Below are 22,182 nucleotides of genomic sequence, written 5' to 3' on the forward strand. Positions count from 1 at the left end.
TCACATTGCTGGTCAGATATAAAACAGTGTATAAGTAGCTCTCCCAATTTTTCTCCAACTTGAAAGAGAAGAGATAGTTGAATGAAGAATCCAGGAGATAGGGAACAAGTTAGGGAAATGTAGAAGCTCGAGAAGGAAGGATGAGTCAATTGAAAAATTAAAAGAAAACAACACAGAGAGAAATACACTCACAAAGACTTTCAAAGAGATGGAGAGATAAATGATAGTGATACAGAGATACAGACGTAGACATATAAACACTGAATTAGAGAAGGAACAAAGAGAACATACTAAATAAAAGGGAGAAAAGTGTTATTCCAGAGGACCACACCTACATCTGCACTGACTCTGCACTGAGCAATTGCAAGGAATTCAATTTCAATAGTTCATGACATGACTGGGCCCCAGCGTTGTACAACTATGAAAATCTACACCAAAAACCTTGGGTCCCACAGTTCCTATAGCAAGGTAGTTATCAATAAGTAAGGGCTGAACTTTAAGACTGTCAGGGAAATATTCCATTCCCTCTAAACCCGATGAGTAGAAGAATAATCAGATGAAAAGAAAAATCACAGAAAGGAAGATGATGTGGCTTACAGTCTCCATACATAAATGACTCTGCAATCTGAGAAGGCCACCAGCCTGAGGAGCTCAAGCCACATCATGCTTCTTTCCTGGCTCCAAGTACTGAGGGAAGTTCAGATTCTTAGCATGTAGTGGTGACCTGGAGCCCCTAGTTATATATGCTCTGACATGCCCTAGTTTAGCCCTTTAGGCCAATAACAGGTCTGAATAAACACAAAGGTCTTGATAAAATCTTTACCTTCATCAGTGTCCTTGGTGAGTGGACTTTGAAGCTTCACAGAATATGGAGAATTGAACTGTAATCTCTTCCTTGAAGTTTGGCTGGAAAATCAAACTAATATGCATGGACATCTAAGAAGATGGAAAACCTTGACTACTTGGAGAAAAAAAAAAAACTGCTAAGAACATCATAAAAATGGATACTAAGGGCCATGCTCGACATTCATGGTTTCATGCCATCTTCCTAGTGACTTCATGAGATATGCATTGCTGTCTTTATCGGAGAAGAGATTGCTAGGATGATAAGTCGTCAAATGGCAATGTGAAGACTTCAGGGACAGCCCAGGGACATACAATTGGCTTTAGGTGGGGGGGGGGGGGCTAATGGCAGACATCAGGGGCACTATGATGCCAGTTTGCATCAAAGATTTGGGACAGAGCAGTACTTCAACTGCATGCTTTCAGTATTGGAAAAAATGTCATATGCATCCGCAAGATATTGTATAGCATCCAGCAAACATACAAGGAAGAACTGTGTGCTAGGTTCTGGGTTAAAGGCTTCAAAGTCAATGTTGATGAAGACAAAATTAGTCTTTATCTTAAGAGAGCTAGCAGCCTAATTCTCACAAACTCATGGCCCCAGGAGGCAGGAGATATGATACTAGGACGAGGTGGCCATGTTGAACACTGGGGCGAACAGGCTTTACCACTGGGAGCAGCATTTCCTCCACTTCACTCATGCTGGAAAGTGGGCCAGTTGGCCATGCTTTCAAGAGAATCAGAAGTTTGGATATTTATGTACAATCTACTGATTTTAATATTAGCAACTAATTTTTTTTTCCCAAAAACAATGGGAACAAAATCTCCCCAACAATGTGCTAGAATAAGTCTTCAGTCTCTGCAGTTTTTTTTTTTGTTTGTTTGTTTGTTTTTGTTTCTAGCCTAGACTTGGGAGTGCAGTGGTGACCGAGAGAAATTTAATTCATATTGGTTGATTTACAAAGAGACTGAATGAATACTGAACATGTGTGTTTCCTTTCTACTTATAATGAAAGGTCATCAGGGACATGCAAGCCAATAAAATTTAACTGTTGAAGATAAATGGATATATTTCTGATATAATTTCCCCATAGGGTCTATGTCATGAAAAATTTTGTCTGCCAAACCAAGCATACAGAAAACAATTCTGAAATGTCTTCCCAATTCAAGAAGACAAAACAACTGTGGCAGCCAAAGTAAAGAAAATCATGTTTATTGACTCATCCAGGACTCCCAGGGCCTATTCCTGCTTGAGATCTTTCCATGCCTGTCCCTTGAATACAACAGGAGCCTCTCCTTTTGCCAGGTGTGTTTAAATGGGGCACTGTGACTTAATCCTCATTTTTGCATGTTATTTAAATTCAGTTCTGGTGGTTAAATCCCAACAGAAGGAATGTTACATCACTGACAAATGATACACATATATTCCTTTGAAATATGGTATTGGAGAAGACTCTTGAGAGTCCCTTGGACTGCAAGGAGATCAAAGCAGTCCATCCTAAAGTAAATCAGTCCTGAATATTCACTGGAAGGACTGATGCTGAAGCTGAAACTCCAATTATTTGCCCACCTGATGGGAAGAACTGACTCATTAGAAAAGACCCTGATGTTAGGAAAGATTGAAGGCAGGAAGAGAAGGGGAACACAGGACGAGATGGTCGGATGGCATCACCAAGTGATGGACATGAGCTTGGGTAAGCTCTGGAAGTTGGTGATGGATAGGGAAGCCTGGCATGCTGCAGTTGATGGCATTGCAAAGAGACCGACATGACTGAAAGGCCTGAACTGAACTGAACAAATTGAGAACAAAGAGACTGATAAATCTAATTGCATTGAGCTGGTGACTAGCCTCTCATAAAAAACACATTACTGAAGTGGCTTTACAATTCAAAATTATGACTACATTCAGAGTGGAATATCTTCTAAGCAAAAACAAAAATTCTGCCCATCCAAAACAAAACCAAAGAAAATGAAAAGATATATAGGAAAGAAATCTGAAACTATATTCAACAACTTATTGTTCCTCATAACTTCTGTTATTGTAACAGCATCATATGCATGTTAACAGGTAAAAGCAAGACAATACTTAAAACTAATGTTTTGAAGTAAGCCTTTCAGTGGCTAGAAAAACAAGTTCGCATGAAACATAAAGAAGTTTAATTAAAACCGTGCTGTCTTAAATCTTGAATTGAAAGCATAAGTTTGTACTAACTAAATATATTCATTTTTATTTTATGTTTTTAAGGAAAATGCATACTTCCTACTCTGACCACTGTAAAGCCTACAAGCAATGACAACTTGATGACAGTGACTATTCTGAGGTCTAACATGTAGCTTCTAAATACATTTCCCATCAGACGATGCATGGATTCTTAACTTGATGGCTGATTTCAGGACTGGGTAAAGAAATGCACAAAATAAACTTGGGAATCATGTAGGACCAGAAATGTAAGGGGCTTCAAAGACCAATCGGGACTGGACAGAAAGTTTAGGAATCCTAATGAAAAGGCCAAACATCTACCAGTTTGTTGGGCAGAATGATGTTTCCATTTCTCATCACACTGTTTATATTTGTCATAGCTTTCCTTCCAAGAAGCAAACGTCCTCTGATTTCATGGATGCAGGCAGCATCCACAGTGGTTTTAGAGGCTAAGATATAGAAATCTGTCACTGCTTCCACCTTTTGTCCTTCTATTCACCATGAAGGATGGGGCTGGATCCCATGATTTTAGTTTTTTAATATTTAATTTTAAGCTGGCCGAATGCGTCCAAATGTCAATAAGCAACATCTAATTTGTCACTGTAATAGATTGCTAGGGCACCAACTCAACATTCTGAGCACTGAGAAAGGAAAATAATCATCAATATTTAAGCTATTTTTGTTTCTATTAAGCATAGATCATGTAACTACAAAAGTTCCAGGAAAACAAGCTAGAGTGTCCCTTCTGGGGGTGATGAGAGAGTGATGGAGAACAGCTATAACACAGATGAAGCCTCACTCAGCTCCTGCTGTGGAGGTCTGGTTCCTAATAGACCAAAGACTGGTCCTGACCCATTGTGCTGGTATTGTGGACTCCTGCTCCAAACCCAAGAGTGGGACATTCTGTAAAACAAACCACCCTGCTTCTGCCCAGTTTCTGAACAAATAAATGGCAACCAAGTGCAAAATATGACTACATTCTTTCAACAAACTGTGAAAACTGCTTTTTGAGAATCAGGGAAATTTGTACATGGACTTGATATTAGATGTTAATTTTATTGGGATCAAATGAGCATTTTTTAAACATCCTATCATTTTACCCCAAATACTCATTATGCATATTTTGTGAAATATTCATCTTGTCCCTAAAACACTTCAGGAAAAAATGAATAAGGATTAAAAGAGAGAATGAAATGATGGTCTGTCTTGATTTAAAAACAGATCTGCATAGCTGCTAAGGATTGAATTGTGTCCACCCTTGAATCCCAATGTGATGGTATTAGGAAGTAGGACATTTGGGGGGTACGCAAGTTGAAATGGGGTTTTGATGGTGGTCCCTCTAGATGGGATTATCCTCTCCCTCTTTTTCTCTATTATTCTCCATCTTCTTCCTTCCCTTCCCCCACCACAAATGAGAACATGGCAAGAAGAGAAAGACCTGATGACAGTCATGAATGTCTTTACCGGGAACTCAATTGGCCACCACCTTGGTGTTGCATAGTCTCCAGTCTATGACAACCTGTGGGACAAAGAGGCTAGTTTTGTAGTTATTGATGCCAAATGATGAAATATAGGGTTTATGACACTCATTATATTTTTTATGTTTGAAATCATTTGTAGTAAAAAGTTTATAGCAAGTCCATTTTGAATTTTTGTCTTAGAGATTCCCTGAGGAACACAAGATAGCAGATTCAGGCAGGTCCCCAATGACTGAGTGTTTGGAGGACAACATGCTCCTTACTCAGACTCATCTCTTGTGGTCTGAAAACCGTCCCCCACACCTGACAACCTTAATGCTCCCCCATCTGCATCTCCATTACCCTGCTAAGCTGAGTCATCTAGCCTAGCCGGAGATGTTAATGATGCAGCACAGGGTCTGGAAGCAGAAGGAATGCGGACAGTTTTAGAAAAATGAACTGGGCAGACCTGTCCTTGGTTTTCCCTTCTTTACTGCCATCTGCATGTGAGGGATTGGGCCTGGGTAGAGAGGAAGCCACAAGTGGGACTTCATGGATATTTGCCAGAGAAGGGAGGAGGAATTCAAAACCCAATAACCAGGAGTTGGGCAGCTTGCCAAGGACCCAGGATGGAAGAAGCAAGGAAAAAGAATAGCACCTACCTGAGGGCAAGACCTACCTGAGTGATCCTGTTAAACTTGGAGGTTGTGTCCTTCCTGGTTTAATTTCTGCTCCAGATGTGGAGGGGGTAGAGCTGTACTCACTGTTAGTGAGTCACGGGGAGAGGGACAACCTCCCCCAGGAGCCCTTTGATTCCACTCGAAATGTGGGTGTCATCGCAAACCAGAGAGCAAATGGCAGGTCATTCAAAAGATGACCTAATTTAAATAGTATTTAAAATATCTCAAAATTAGTCTAAGAGTCCTGGCATATCTTGTTCACAGAGATTTTTAGGGGAGATGATTCGTTAGCCTAATTTGGGTTCTGCTAAGAAATCTACAAGCTTCCCCATTGGTAACTTCTAACTTATAACTATCTGATCTCATCCTACAGAACCTAAATGATGGTAAGTTACAGGGGGCAAGGCCTCTAAGGTCCTCGGTGTCACAGCAGCTATGTGCCAAGTAGTCTACCACCCCCAATCCTGAGCCCAGGACCAATGAACATCACCAGACAGTTACAGCCCCCTGCCCACCAGAGGCAGCCTCAGCTTCCTCAGCCACACCCACCTCTGAGCCACTTGTCCACTGGTTGGCACTGAGCTTCAGTCTGGAACAAGTGTTCTGGAGCAAGTCCAGTCCCCCTCATCCAAGAGATGGGAAACTGAACCCTGAGCTTTATGATTCACCTTAAGGCTACAGGTAAGTTAGTAAAGACTTGGGATACAGGAACTATGGATCCTTGGCTAGGAGACTTCCAGGAAGGAAGAGATGAGAGAAAGCTCAATTGTATCCACTGCTGCGTAGCTCTCAAATGTCTGCAAACACCAGAGTGGAAGTTTATTTCCCTTTGCCCCTCAAGTCTGGTTCCCGTTTTATCAGCAGACCTGCCTCCATGTAGTAACAGAAAAGCAATATTCAGGGCTGTTTCTTTTGGGTTCCACGCACAGTGGGGGAGCCCCAGCTGTAGTGACCCCAGGAGGCAGTCCTGCAGATGGTGCCTGACTCACTCCCAACTCAGAATCCCCAGAGCTCCCGCTCCTCATTCACACAACAGAGACCTTGAGTGATGGATAACATGCACCTGCATTCAAGCAGGAAGCATTCCTTTCTCAGCCTTCTAGTAACTTAGATAAATGTCTTATGTTTCCTCAGGGAACCCATGGCTGAGCGTGGCTGGGGTCTGAGACTAGCCTGGATGAAACAGAAATGTTCCCTCTTTGATGCTCAAAATAGACCTTGGAAATTCAAAGGCCTTGAGAGGGTTACAATCACACTTATGTTTTTTCAGGACTTTGCTTTATGAATCCGGTTGGAGAAAAAGGACAGAAACACAGGACAAGGCTGGACTTCTCTGAGTCCCAGCAGACTGAGAGTTGAGTTCCATCCACCAGGCTTCAGAGCTAGGTGCTGATGTTATTCACAAGCCACCTTTCAAGAAGGAATAGAGGAAAGAGTTTTTGGACAATGAACAATGTGGTCAAAGGGTCATGGGAATCACGTGGGCAAGATGAAACCTGAGTCATTACTTGTTTCTTTGCTCTATCAGTTCCTTTGTGTTTCTACTCATGAGAACAAGTACATGGAGATAGTCAGAGGCATTGGTTCTTCCCCAGCACCTGATGCTTCTGGTGATAATGTTTGGGTAAACATCCCTGAGTCCAGAGCATATTCAGCCCCATGATAGCCTCAGGTTCTCCCTTTTTGGGAAGGCTGACATGCCTCATTGCGGCTAACTCACAACTGAAGCATGGGATAAGGTCATGGTGGTTGACCTGCAGGCCAAGTTCCAAGCATGAAAGGAAGGTTGGCAGTGGAAGGGTAGCCATTTATTAAGCTTGGTTACCTTGGTCCTTAGCAGGGGCTGCTTCCTACATCTACCATAGTTTTCTCCCAGCTTTTTACATGGCCAGGCCCTTCTCAACATTTACCATCATCTTCAATGAGTCTCTCCAGGCTTGCTTTCCTTGGCCCCTCCCCTCTCACAAGCACTGACCCTTGATCCCAAAAGTACCTATAGACACTTTCCTCCATCAAAACAATAATTATAGTTACCAAAGTGGAAAGGTGGGAGAGGGATAAATTGAGAGTTTGAGATGAATATATGTATACTACTTTATGTATGTAATAGACAATCAACAAAGACCTACTGTACAGCAGAGGAATTCTTCTCAGTAGGCTGTAATAGCCTGTATGGGAAAATAACCTAAAAAAGAATGGATACATGTGTATGTATAAAGAATTAATTTCCCATAAAACTAATATTAATACAATACTGCAAATTAACTATATACCTATATAAATTAAAAGCTGAATTTTGAAAAACACTTATGTCTAGAGACTCATGGAGTTCTTTAAACTCACAGGATTCCAGATATGATGCTGGAGATGCCAGAGTGGGTGCGGAAATTGAGACATTATCTGAGGTTGCATTTTCCTGAGCTTTGGTGTCTTTTTGCTTCTAGTGTCACCTTTGATTTGTCTTTGGAGGATCTAATACAAAGGCTTCAAGACACAAGTTTGGTGTTAGTTGAAGGATGAGAGGGAGATGCTAGTGGGAGTGTGAAATCTCAGCTCCCTAGCCTTGGGTTGGGGCACGTTGTCCCAAGTTCCCATGAAAACAGGCTATAGCTTCCCTCTCCACGACTTGCATAATATCAGACCCAGAATGTTTCATCTTTTTTCATGTCCTGCTTCCCCTGAGACCTCACTGATTTCTCTATGAGAATATTTTTTAATATAAATTGATTTACCTTTTAATTGGAGGCCAGGTACTTTACAGTTTGGTAGTGGTTTTGCCATACATTGACATGAATCTGCCACAGGTGTACATGTGTTCCCCATCCTTAAACCCCCTCCCACCCTTCTCACCATCACATACCTCTAGGTCATTCTAGTACACCATTCCCAAGCACCCTGTCTCGTTCATCAAACCTAGACTGACCATCCATTTTACATATGATAATATACGTGTTACAATGCCATTCTTTGAAATTCTCCCACCCTCGCCGTCTCCCACAGAGTCCAGAAGACTGTTCTACACATCTGTGTCTCTTTTGCTGTCTTGCGTATAGTGTTATCATTACCATCTTCAAAATTACATATATTCAGTTCAGTTCAGTTCAGTTCAGTTTAGTCACTCAGTCGTATCCGACTCTTTGCGACCCCATGAATTGCAGCATGCCAGGCCTCCTGTCCATCACCAACTCCCGGAGTTCACTCAGACTCACGTCCATCGAGTCAGTGATGCCATCTAGCCATCTCATCCTGTGTTGTCCCCTTCTCCTCCTGTCCCCAATCCCTCCCAGCATCAGAGTCTTTTCCAATGAGTCAACTCTTCACATGAGGTGGCCAAAGTACTGGAGTTTCAGCTTTATAATCATTCCTTCCAAAGAAATCCCAGGGCTGATCTCCTTCAGAATGGATTGGTTGGATCTGCTTGCAGTCCAAGGGACCCTCAAGAGTCTTCTCCAACACCACAGTTCAAAGGCATCAATTCTTCGGCGCTCAGCCTTCTTCACCATCCAACTCTCATATATATACATGACCACTGGAAAAACCATAGCCTTGACTAGATGGACCTTAGTCGGCAAAGTAATGTCTCTGCTTTTGAATATGCTACCTAGGTAGGTCATAACTTTTCTTCCAAGGAGTAAGAGTCTTTTAATTTCATGGCTGCAGTCACCATCTGCAGTGATTTTGGAGCCCCCAAAAATAAAGTCTGACACTGTTTCCACTGTTTCCCCATCTATTTCCCATGAAGAGATGGGACCAGATGCCATGATCTTCATTTTCTGAATATTGAGCTTTAAGCCAACTTTTACTGTATTGGTGTTTTTATTTCTGGCCTACTTCACTCTTTATAATATGCTGCAGTTACACCCACCTCATTAGAACTGATTCAAATGTATTTTTTTAATGGTTGAGTAATACTCCATTGTATATATATACCATGGCTTTCTCATCCATTCATCTGCTGATGGACATCTAGGTTGCTTCCATGTCAGGGCTATTATAAACAGTGCTGTGATGAACATTGGGGTACACGTGTCTCTTTCAATTCTGGTTTCTTCAGTGTGTATGCCCAGCAGTGGGATTGCTGGGTCATAAGGCAGTTCTAGTTCCAGTTTTTCAAGGAATCTCCACACTGCTCTCCAGAGTGGTAGTACCAGTGTGCATTCCCACCAGTAGTGTAAGAGGGTTCCCTTTTCTCCACATGCTCTCCAGCATTTATTGTTTGTAGACTTTTGGATAGCAGCCATTCTGAATGGTGTAAAATGGTAACTCATTGTGGGTTTGATTTGCATTTCTCTGGTAATGAGCGATGTTGAGCAACTTTTCATGTGTTTGTTAGTCATCTGTATGTATGTCTCCTTTGGAGAAATATCTGTTTAGTTCTTTGGCCCATTTTTTAATTTGGTCATTTATTTTTCTGGAATTGAGCTGAAGGAGTTGCTTGTATATTTTTGAGTTTTATCATTTGTCAGTTGCTTCATTTGTTATTATTTTCTACCATTCTGAAGGTTGTCTTTTCACCTTGCTATTCTTTCCTTCATTGTGCAAAAGCTTTTTAGTTTAATTAGGTCCCATTTGTTTCCTTTGGCTTTCATTTCCAAAACTGTGGGAGTTGGGTCCTAGAGGATCCCACTGTGATTTATGTCAGAGTGTTTTGCCTATGCTTTCCTCTAGAAGTTTCATAGTTTCTGGTTGTAAGTTTAGGTCCTTAATCAATTTAGAGTTTATTTTTGTGTATGGTTTTAGAAAGCATTCTAGTCTCATTCTTTTACAAATGGTTGACCAGTTTTCCCAGCAACACTTGTTAAAGAGTTTGTCTTTTCTCCATTGCGTATCCTTGCTTCCTTTGTCAAAGATAAGGTGTCCATAGGTGCATGGGTTTATCCCTGGGCTTTCTATTTTGTTTCACTGTTCTATATTTCTGTCTTTGTGCCAGTACAATACTGTTTTCATGACTGTAACTTTGCAGTAGATCCTGAAGCCAGGCAGGTTGATTCCTCCAGTTCCATTCTTCTTTCTCAAGATTGCTTTGGCTATTCCAGGTTTTTTGTGTTTCCATACAAACTGTGAAATTATTTTTTCCAGCTCTGTGAAAAATACCATTGGTAGCTTGATAGGGACTGCATCGAATCTACAGATTGCTTTGGATAGTATACTCATTTCCACTATATTGATTCTTCTGATCTATGAACACAGTATATTTCTCCATCTATTAGTGTTCTCTTTGATTTCTTTCACTAGTGTCTTATAGTTTTCTATATATATGTATTTTGTTTCTTTAGGTAAATATATTCCTATGTATTTTATTCTTTCCATTGAAATGGTGAATGGGATTGTTTCCTTAATTTCTTTTTTATTTTCTTATTATTTGTGTATAGGAATGAAAGGGATTTCTGTCCATTAATTTTATATCCTGCAACTTTGCTATTTGCATTAATTAGCTCTAGTCATTTTCTGCTGGAGTTTTTAGGTTTTCTATATAGAGGATCATGTCATCTGCACACAGTGAGAGTTTTACTTCTACTTTTCCAGTCTGGATTCCTTTCATATCTTTTTTTTTTTTCCCCTCTGATTGCTGTGGCCAAAACTTCCAAAGCTATATTGAATAGTAATGATGAAATGGGACACCCTTGTCTTATTCCTGACTTTAGGGGAAATGCTTTCAATTTTTCACCATTGAGGATAATGTTTGCTGTGGTATTGTCATACATAGCTTTTATTATGTTGAGGTGTGTTCCTTCTATTGCTGCTTTCTGGAGGGTTTTACCATAAATGGATGTTGAATTTTTCAAATGTTTTCCCTGCATCTATTGAGATAAGCATATGGTTCTTATCTTTCAATTTGTTTATGTGGTGTAAAATGTTGATTGATTTGTGCATAGTGGAAAATCCTTGCATCCCTGGGATAAATCCCACTTGGTCATGTAATATGATCTTTTTTAATATGTTGTTGCGTTCTGTTTGTTAGAATTATGTTAAAAGATTTACATCTATGTTCCTCAGTGATATTGTCCTATATGTGGCATCTTTGTTTGGTTTTGGTGTTAGTGTGATGGTTGGCCTCATAGAATGAGTTTGGCAGTTTGTCTTAGTCTGCAATTTTCTGGAAGTGTTTGAGTAGGATATGTGTTAAGGCTTCTCTAAATTTTTGGTAGAATTCAGCTGTGAAGCCATCTGGTCCTGGGCTTTTGTTTGCTGGAATATTTCTGATTACAGTTTCAATTTCTGAGGTTGTGATGGGTCTCTTAAGATTTTCTATTTCTTCCTGGTTCAGTTTTGGAAAGTTTATTTTCTAAGAATTTATCCATTTCTTCCAAGTTGTCCATTTTATTGGCGGAAGTTGCGGATAGTAGTGTCTTATGAGACTTTGTATTTCTGTGTTATCTGTTGTTATCTCTCCATTTTCATTTCTAATTTTGTGATTTGATTCTTCTCCCTTTGTTTCTTGATGAGTCTGGGTAATGGTTTTTCAATGTTATTTATCCTTTCAAAGAACCAGCTTTTGGCTTCGTTGATTTTTCTTATGGTTTCCTTTGTTTCTTTTGCATTTATTTATGCCCTAATTTTTAAGTTTTCTTTCTTTCTACTAACCCCGGGGGTTCTTCATTTCTTCCTTTTCTAGTTTCTCTAGGTGAAGAGTTAGGTTGTTTATTTGACTTGTTTCTTGAGGTAGGCATGTATTGCTGTGAACCTTCCCTTTAACATTGGTTTTACATTGTTTTTACATTTTCCCATAGTTTGGGGGTTGTTGTGTTTTCATTTTTATTCATTTCTATGCATATTTTGATTTCTTTTTTATATATTCTGTGAATTGTTGGTTATTCAACAGCGTGTTGTTCAGCCTCCATATGTTAGAATTTTTAATAGTGTTTCTCCTGTAATTGAGATCTAATCTTACTGCATTGTGGTCAGAAAAGATGCTTGGAATTATTTCAATTATTTTGAATTTGCCAAGCCTAGATTTATGTCCCAGGACGTGATCTATCCTGGAAAATGTTCCATGTGCAGCTGCGAAAAAGTTGAAACTCATTGTCTTGGGTTTAAATGTCCTATAGATATCAATTAGGTCTAACTGGTCTATTATATCATTTAAAGTTTGTGTTCCCTTGCTATTTCCCTGTTAAGTTGATCTATCCATAGGTGTGAATGGGATATTAAAGTCTCCCACAATTCTTCTGCTATTGTTTTTTTCCCCCATATATATATATATATATATATATATATATATATATATATATATAAATTAGGCTGCACTAGTTCTTCATTGCTTCTTCACTGCTTCATTGCTTCTCTATTTGCAGTGAGCTGGGGCTACTCTGTAATGGCAGTGCACTGGCTATTCAATCCTGTGCTTCTCTTGATGCAGATCACAGACTCTTGGTCAGTCAGGCTCAGTCGTTGTGGCCCGTGGGTTTAGTTGCCTTGGGGCATTTGAAATCTTCCCAAGCCAGATGTCCAATGCATATTTTAAGCACTGGATCAAAAGGGAAAACACTCTGGAAGGAATTTGAAATACATTACTTTTACATGAAATTTGGCACCATGGTCTATTTTTAAGGAGACCAATAGAGGATTGTCCACCACTTCAAGCAACTTCCTGAGACCAGGACTGATTTAGGTTCCCCTCCTAAGTGTTCCTACAGCATCTTGAAGCTGTCCCCATCATGTCGCTTTGTTCTTGCTTGAATTTCTGAAATGCACACTAGACTACAGCTTCCAGAGGGCAGGGCTGTCACTTGACTCACTTGTGAGTATACGTCAGTAGGTCTTGTCTCATTATACCACACTCTAAAGTCAAGACAAGGCTAACACAAAGATCAGTTATTCTATTATGAGTGTTAGGTTACAGGTTCAACTACTGTAATAAAACCTTAAATAACATTGTCTTAAATACAATATAATTTCAATTATCTTTCAGATAATATTAGTGCAGTCTCTCCAGAGAAATAGGGACCCACTTCTTTCTTTTTACATCCTCCACCTTTGCTACTTACCTCTGGTCTAACATGGCTGCTCCAGCCCCTGTCATTACATCTGCATTCCAGCTAGTGGAGCAGAAAATAATACTTCCATTTGGAACTGAAATATCATCTCTACTCAAATTCCACTGGCCAAAGTATCTACCATGGTCATGGCAAACCTAGAGGTGTGAATCCACAGAAGGGCAAGGGAATGTAATCCTACTACAGAATATTCATGATGAGTAACAAGGGCCACCACCCTTCATTCATGTCCCTGTAATTCATTCTTCTTTGATTCTCCCCACACAGCTTTCAGCCTGTTTTGGCCGGCAGATATGGATATGGATGAGGTTGTAAGAGAGGAAATGACCCAGGCTGTACCAATATGAAGAAAACAAGACAGGAAAGAAGATTAGAAAGTATGAAAATTAAAAATCTATAGGACAGTATGCTTATAATCATAATTTTGCACTTATATACTTTAGATATACCTGTGGTTGATGAATCAATTTATAAATTAAAAATAAGATAAATGTAAAATATAAATATATGCACTACACCCAACAAAATAATAAGGCTATATCACATTAAACACATAGTAGTATCAAGATTAGTTTGGATGCACATCGCAAAAATCTAAAACAACCAAAACTTTAGCAAGATAAATTTGATTTTTTGTCTTCCACTGAAACAAAGCTGGAAGTGGGCCAGTGAGAGCTTGGGTGGTATCCATCTCCAAAGTTACATGATTGTCCAACACGACTGCAGGCGTTCCAGCCATCACAACTAAAATCCAGGGAGCATCTAGGAAGAAGGTGGGGAAGGGAAGATACTTTTCTCTCAGCTAAATCAGCTCCTTGAAAGCAGTCTTCCAAGAAATCCCTCTTACAGGTCTGCTTGCATCTCAGTCACCAGTCTTGACCAAGAGCACAGGTGGGTGGGACATGCAGTCCTGTAGCTACTGGGCTCATGGCTATATAACAAACTATTTTCAGTTTTGAAAGAGAAGCAGAGAATAGATCATTTTGCAGGCAGCCAGTGGTGTCTGCCTTAAAGAACAAACCTTTTCTGAATATATTAGGCTGAACAGCTGGGCACAGTGTGGGAGCCAGGCGGAAGGAGCAGCAATGAGACAGCTGGATGGATCGGAACTGTGTTCCAGGAAAAAAAAAAAAAAAAAAAGACAGACTGATCACTAGAGATCTTCTAAGGACTGAAATGAGGATACATACCACAGGACCCAATTTGTTTTGAAAACTGCTTTTCCAAATCTGGTCCCAAATTCCTCTCAATTCTTCAGCTTCTAAATACCTTGTCTTTATTACCTCACATTCTGATATACCTGTCTCACCTTCCTTACTTCTGTTCACATCACCTCACCATCCTGTCACCAGCATTACAAGATCCAGTACTGAGGAGTTAGCAACACTTTCTAGAAGTGTGTAGAAACACAATGACTATTTCTACTTTCATATTAGTTTCTCTTGATCAAGGTCTTTTGAAGGACTGATATGGCTAGAATTATGGAGATCTCACATTTCCTCTAAAATCACAACCAAGATATCATTAGAATTATGGAGATTAGAATGACTAATTATGGAGGTTAGAATGGCTAGAATTATGGAGATCTCATGTTTCCTCTAAAATCCCAACCAAGATGTGGTTAGAATTATGGAGATTAGAATGATTAATTATGGAGGTTAGAATGGCTAGAATTATGGAGATCTCACTTTTCCTGTAAAGTCCCAACCAAGATGTGGTTAGAATTATGGAGATTAGAATGGCTAATTATGGAGGTTAAAATGGCTAGAATTATGGAGATCTCGCGCTTCCTCCAAAATCCTAACCAAGAATGTTACAACTAAGAATGGACCTGGAGGGGATGTGCTCACGTTTGGATCCACATGTCTTAGCAGGACAGTAAGTCCCCTGTGTATGAACAAGTTACATTTCAAAAGGGTGTTCAAAAATCCCAATTTCTTCGTAAGTCCAGCAAAGATTCTTAGACAGCCAACTAAGACAAATGGCTATATATTGCTCTAGTTTAATAGCTTTATGATACTTTTCATGCAAATCATGCATAAAAAACAAACACAATAAAATAAACATTTTAAATCTTGCAGTACATGGATAGTGCATGGCAACACACTCCGGTATTCTTATTTGGACAATCCCCATGGCAAGATGAGCCTGGCTGACTACAGTCCATATGTTGCCAAAGTTGAACACAGCTGAGCAAATAAGCACACTTTAAAAAATAGAATAGTAGTACTATCTATATTATCACTGCATTTATGCTTCCTTTCAGACATCGTAGGCTTGAACTAAAAATACTGCACTATTTTACTCCATCACTTTCCCTTGTAGCTCATTCAGTAAAGAATTTGCCTGCAGTGCAGCAGACCCAGGTTTAGTCCCTTGATTGGGAAGATCCCCTGGAGAAGGAAATGGGAACACACTCCAGTATCCTTGCTTGAAAAATCTTATGGACAGTGGAGCCTTGTGGGCTGTAGTCCATGGAGTCACAAAGAGTCAGGCCCGATTGAGTGACCAACACTTATTGTACTCCGTAGAGTTCTGTACAGTAAAGTACACAAAAGCACACCGACTTGCCTGGGATGTTCCCATGACAATGTATGTGAGATCTGTGAACAAACTGATGTGATTGCACATGCAAATGTACTTTTACATGTTTGAAAGTTATCAACTTGGAGGTTTGTTTGTAACAGGCTTACTACACAGGTGTTCAGTGAATGTATGTAGTGAATGAACAAGAGAGGAGTGTAAGGAGCTCCCTGTTCTTTCTATGTTTGCATGTATTATGACCACTCTGAATAGGAATTCCATTGAGCATAATTGAGGCCTGATGTAAAGGAACATTGCTGCAAGCGACAGAGGACCAGGATTCCAGGACTTGGCACAAGAGCCATGGTTGGTTGAAAAGACCCAGGAGTTCAAATTAGGAAGAAACAAGTTTTCACTGGTTTATGTGAAAGACTGCAAATATCATCTGGATTTGTTTGTAGTGATTGAGTTTTGGTTTAGAGGAGCAGTCTCTGTTGCTCAGTGTGAGCAAAGAAAATAGAATGAACCATGAAAATCGAACATGTGTCCCAGGTCAAGTATATCTAGTATTGAAGAGATGTAAGTCCTGCCAATTTATCTGCTCCTTCCTGGATAGAATTACAGTAGTAAAGGAGGGAAAGTCCGCACTATGCTAGCACCTTCTTCTGTCCAGTGAACATTGATTTATAATGCCATTTCTTTACAAACAGGATGCACTTCATATGACTGAAGTCTTCTAATTTACTGTTCCATAAAAACTTATGGTGCTGCTCTGTGCCCAGGCACATGGGGGCCCTGGAGCCTGGCAGGCTCTGTTTCAGCTGCAGAGTGCAGTGTATGGAGATCTGCTCTCATCAGGGGCCTGGAGTATATCTTCAGTCTGGGTTCCCATCTGAGGGGTTAACTCTAGTTGGGTTTAATTTGATCATCTTGCTCTTTATCTTCAGTTTATCCCATGTTCTTTCTTCCCATGTCTCCTTATATCTCTGACTTCTTTGTAAGTGAAAAGATTTTATGTTTCCCTTTTATAGACTTTGTCACTTTATTAAATGCATCTTTAACTTGCCAGTATGTCATTATTAATTATCATAAATATTGATAATTATTAAATTATATATTTATTTATCATTTCTTTGGCTGTGTTGGGTCTTAGTGTGGCATGCAGCATCTTTCCTTGTGGTAGAGACTCTCTATTTGAGGAAGGCAAGCTCATTACTTGACGCATGTAAACTCTCTTTGAGACATGCAGGCCTAGTTGCTCAGTGGCATGTGGAATTTGAGTTATCTGGCAAAGAAACACACCAGCATTCCCTCCATTGCAAAGCAAATCCTTAACCACTGGACCACTGTTAAAGTCGTTATATTTGCCTTTTAATATATATTACTTGTATATCATTTGGGGTACTGTTTCTACCTCCTGTAGATCCAGATTTCCCCTTCCGTTCAAATTCCTTCTGACTTGAGACCTTTTATAAAACATTTATTACGTTGGTCTGTTGGTGGTGATGCAATCTTGTAGTTGTTGTACGTCTGAGAAAGTATTTATCTTGTTTTTGATATGTATTTTTCTTGGGTATAGAACTCTGAGTCTATATTTCTCTCAGCACTCTAAGATTTGGTGCCAGTGTCCTCTGCCTAACATTGTTTCATATGCCTAATCTGCTGTATTTCCATTTTTTTGTTCTGCTGTGTCTGTTTTTCCTTCTGGTTACATTTCTTTGGTTGATTGTTTTAAGCAATGAATTATGATGTGCCTTTGTATAGTTGTCATACTTCTTGTCCTTGAATTAATTGAGCTTCCGTGTTTATGAGTTTAAAGCTTTCATCATATCTGGAAAAATTTCAGCCAGTAATTATGAAGTTCTTTTCTCTATTCTCCTGTCTTTAACTTCCTGTTGGATTCCATCTACATATATTTTAGTATTCTTAAAGTTGTTTCAAGTTCTGTGATGGACAATTAATTTTTTTTTCCCACATTCTTTCCCATACTATTTTCCATGTCTCTATTTAACATACTCAGTACTCTTCACCTTCATGAATATAAGGATTATTGTTGTAGTAAGTATTTTAATATCATTCTCTGCTAATTATGTAATGAATATTTTTAACTGTGTTTACTAATTGATTTTTCTATCATTATGGATATTTTCTTCTTCTTTGCACATCCAGAATTTTTTTCTTTTTACATTCATTTATCTTAATTTGAGGATAATTACTTTACAATATGCTGATGGAACTAGGACATCACTGCAAGTGACAGAGGACCAAGATTCCAGGACCTGGCACAAGGGCCATGGTTGACTGAAAAGAGCCAGAAGTGCAAAGGAGGAGGAAAAAAATTTTCACTGGTGTATGTGAAAGACTAGGCAAATATCATCCGGATATTTTTGTAGTGATTGAGCGTGTTGTTACTGATTGATTTTCCCTTCATTTTGGATATTTTCTTGCTTCTTTGCACATTTGGAAATTTTATTTTTACATTTATATATCTTAATTCGAGGATAATTACTTTGCAATACTGTGAAGAAACTAGGACAAATACTTTCACAATTTATATGGAAATTTTAAATTGAATGTTGAATGTGGTAGTTTTTACCCTTTGGATGCTGGACGTTTTTTTAATTATTATAAATTATTCCTGGCACTGTTTGCACATACTGTTAATTTCTTGGAAACAGTTGTATGTTTTGCAGGCTTGCTGTTCAGTTTTTTAAGCTGAGGTGCAACCAGCATTTTTTTTTTAATTTTTATTTTTACTTTATTTTACTTTACAATACTGTATTGGTTTTGCCATACATTGACACGAATCCACCACGGGTATACATGCGTTCCCAAACATGAACCCCCCCCTCCCACCTCCCTCCCCACAACATCTCTCCGGGTTATCCCCATGCACCAGCCCCAAGCATCCTGCATCCCCCATCAGACATAGACTAGCGATTCATTTCTTACATGATAGTATACTTGTTTCAATGCCATTCTCCCAAATCATCCCACCCTCTACCTCTCCCTATGAGTCCAAAATTCCACCCTACACATCTGTGTCTCTTTCACTGTCTTGCACACAGGGTCATCATTGCCATCTCTCTAAATTCCATTTATATGTGTTAGTATACTGTATTGGTGTCCTTCTTTCTGGCTTACTTCACTCTGTATAATCGTCTCCAGTTTCATCCATCTCATTAGAACTGATTCAAATCAGTTCTAATGCGACCAGCCTTTAGACCAGGTTTATTATTCCCCACTGGCAAGGCAATATTGTCTTCAAGGCCCTACTGATGTCATGAGAATTATGAATAATTTCCACTCTGATGGGTGAGGACACAATTAGACTTGGCTCTACTCGAGGCTCAAGGGTTTTCCCCTACAATTCTGAACAGTACTGTCAACTCTTCACTGAATACTGGAGGGGTATCATCCGTACCTTCCCACAGTTCTATCACAGCTTTCTCCTGTGAACTCTTAACTATCTAGAGCCTCAAATCTCTATTTTTGGGGAGACTGTTGGTCTCAGCCTAGATATCCCCTCCAGGTATGTGTTGGAACTATTTCTAGAGTTGGGGCAATTGTAGAACTCACCTTGCTTGCTCCCCACATCCTCTCCCCAGAAATCCATTCTCTGCTGCCAGATGTTTGATGTAAAAAATTACTCTTTCATTTATCTTGTCTATTTTGGAGTTATTTGAGACAGGAGGATAAATGTGTCCTTTGCTCCTCTATGTCTACCAAAATGGAGGTCCCACTGCGATCAGCACTCACTGAATGCCTTGTGAATGCTAGGCACTGACTTCTGTTCATGGGTAGAAACATGATTGGGGATAAGTGTTGGGGCCATAGGGAGCCCCAGTCTTGCTGGATAAACATACCAATTACAAATAGTATTTGCCATGGGGTATATCCAATTCAGTTCAGTCGCTCAGTCATGTCGAACTCTTTGCAACCCCATGGACTATAGCATGCCATGCCTCCCTGTCCTTCACCAAATCCCAAAGCTTGCTCAAACTCATGTCCATCAAGTCAGTGATGCCATCCAACCATCTCGTTCTCTGTTGTACTCGTCTCCTCCTGCCTTCAATCTTTCCCAGCAACAAGGTCTTTCCTAATGATTCTGTTTTTTACACCAGTTGGCCAAAGTATTGGAGCTTCAGGTTCAGATTCAGTCCTTCCAATGAATATTCAGAATTGATTTCCTTTACCATTGACTGGTTGGAGCTCCTTGCAGTCCAAGGGACTCTCAAGAGTCTTATTCAACACCACAGTTCAAAGGCATCAATTCTTTAACACTCACCGCTCTTTATGGTGCAACTGTCACATCCATACATGCCAACTGGAAAATCATAGCATTGATTATACTGAACATTTTTAGCAAAGCAATGTCTCTGCATTGAAAAATGCTGTCTAGGTTTGTCACAGCTTTTCTTCAAACAAGCAAGCATCTTTTAATTTCATAACTGCAGTCATCATCTGCAGTGATTTTGGAGCCCCTAAAGACAAAGTCTCTCACTGTTTCCATTGTTCCCCCATCTATTTGCCATTAAGTGATGGGACCAAATGCCATGATCTTCATTTTCTGAATGGGGAGGTTAAGCCAGATGTTTCACTCTCCTCTTTCACTTTCATCAAGAGGCTGTTAGTTCCTCTTCACTTTCTGCCATGAGGGTAGTGTCATCTGCATATCTGAGGTTATTGATGTTTCTTCTGGAAATTTTATTCCAGTTTGTGCTTCTTCCAGTTGGGAATTTCTCATGAGGTGCATATAAGTTAAGTAATCAGGGTGACAATATAGAGCCTTGACATACTCCTTTCCTGATTTGGAACCAGTCTGTTGATCCATGTTCAGTTCTCGCTGTTATTTCTCTACCTGCATCCAGATTTCTCAGAAAGCAGATAAGATGGTCTGATATTCCAGTCTCTGTCAGTTTTCCACAGTTTGTTTTGATCCACACAGTCAAAGGCTTTTGCAAATTCAATGAAGCAGAGGTAGGTGTCTTTCTGCAATTCTCTTGCTTTTTCTATGATCCTGTGGATGCTGGGAATCTGATCTCTGGTTCCTCTGCCTTTTCTAAATCTAACTTGAACATATGGAATTTCACAGTTCATGTACTGTGTAAGGCTTGCTTGGAGAAATTACTTTGGTAGCATGTGAGATGAGTGCAGCTGTGTGGTAGTTGAGCATTCTTTGAAACTGCCTTTCTTTTCGATTGGAATGAGTACGACCTTTCCAGTCCTGTGGCCACTGCTGAGTTTTCCACATTTGCTAGCATACTGAGTACAGCAGTTAAACAGCATCACCTTTTAGGATTTGAAATAGCTCAACTGCAATTCCATCATCTTCAATAGCTTTGCTCCTAGTGATGCTTCTGAAGGCCCACTTGATGTGCATTTCAGGATGTCTAGCTCTAGGTCAGTGATCACACCATCGTGGTTATCTGGATCATTAATATCTTTTTGTACAGTTGTACGAATTCTTTCAACATCTTCTTAATATCATCTGATTTTGTTAGGTCCACATAATTTCTGTCCTTTATTGTGCCCACCTTTTCATGAAATGTTCCCTCCCTATCTCTAATTTTCTTGAGCAGATCTCCGGTCTTTCCTGTTGTTTTCCTTCTATTTCTTTGCACTGAGAACTTAGGAAGGCTTTTAAAAAATCTCTCCTTGGTATTCTTTCGCACTCTACATTCAGCAGGGTATGTCTTTCTTTTCTCCTTTGCCTCCTGCTTCTCTTCCTTTCTAAGTTATTTGTAAGGCCTTCTCAGACAACATTTTTGTATTTATTCTTAGGGAAGGACTTGATATGGTGTGTACAAATCAAAAAACATAGATCATGGCATCCCATTCCATTACTTCATGGCAAATACATGGAGAAACAATGAAAACAGTGACAGGCTTTATTTTCCTGGGCTCCAAAAATCACTGGAGGTAGTGACTGCAGCTGTGAAAAAAGAGACACTGATCCTTGGAAGATAAAGCTATGAAAAACCTAGACAGCATACTAAAAAGCAGAGACACTGCTTTACCGGCAAATGCCTGTATAGTCAAAGCTATGGTTTTGCCAGAAGTTGTGATGGATGTGAGAGTTGGACCGTAGAGAAACCTGATCACCAAATAATTGATGCTTTTAAATTCTGGTGTTTGACAAGACTCTTGAGAGTCCATTCGACTGCATGGATATCCAACCAGTCCACACTACAGGAAATAAGTTCTGAATATACATTGGAAGGACAGATGCTGAAGCTCAACCTCCAATACACTGGCCACCTGATGGGAAGAACTGACTTAGTAGAAAAGTCCCCAATGCTGGGAAAGATTAAAGCCAGGAGGCAAAGGGGAATACAGAAGATGAAATTTTTGGGTGGCAACAAGCTCCAGAAGTTTTTGATGGACAGGGAAGTCTGACGTGCTGCACCCATGATATAGCAAGAAGTTGCATGATATAGCAAGTGCTCTGAACTGATGTACAGAGAACAATCAGGGAGCAG

General features: G+C 39.8%; 1 pseudogene; it reads right to left on the reverse strand.

Annotated features, from left to right (window-relative positions):
- LOC138426645 (pregnancy-associated glycoprotein 1-like) overlaps nt 1-22,182 on the reverse strand; it is a 67,105-nt pseudogene that overhangs the window by 31,993 nt on the left and 12,930 nt on the right.

This window comes from Ovis canadensis, chromosome 21 (assembly GCF_042477335.2).
Source record: "Ovis canadensis isolate MfBH-ARS-UI-01 breed Bighorn chromosome 21, ARS-UI_OviCan_v2, whole genome shotgun sequence".
In the NCBI taxonomy this organism is placed as follows: domain Eukaryota; kingdom Metazoa; phylum Chordata; class Mammalia; order Artiodactyla; family Bovidae; genus Ovis; species Ovis canadensis.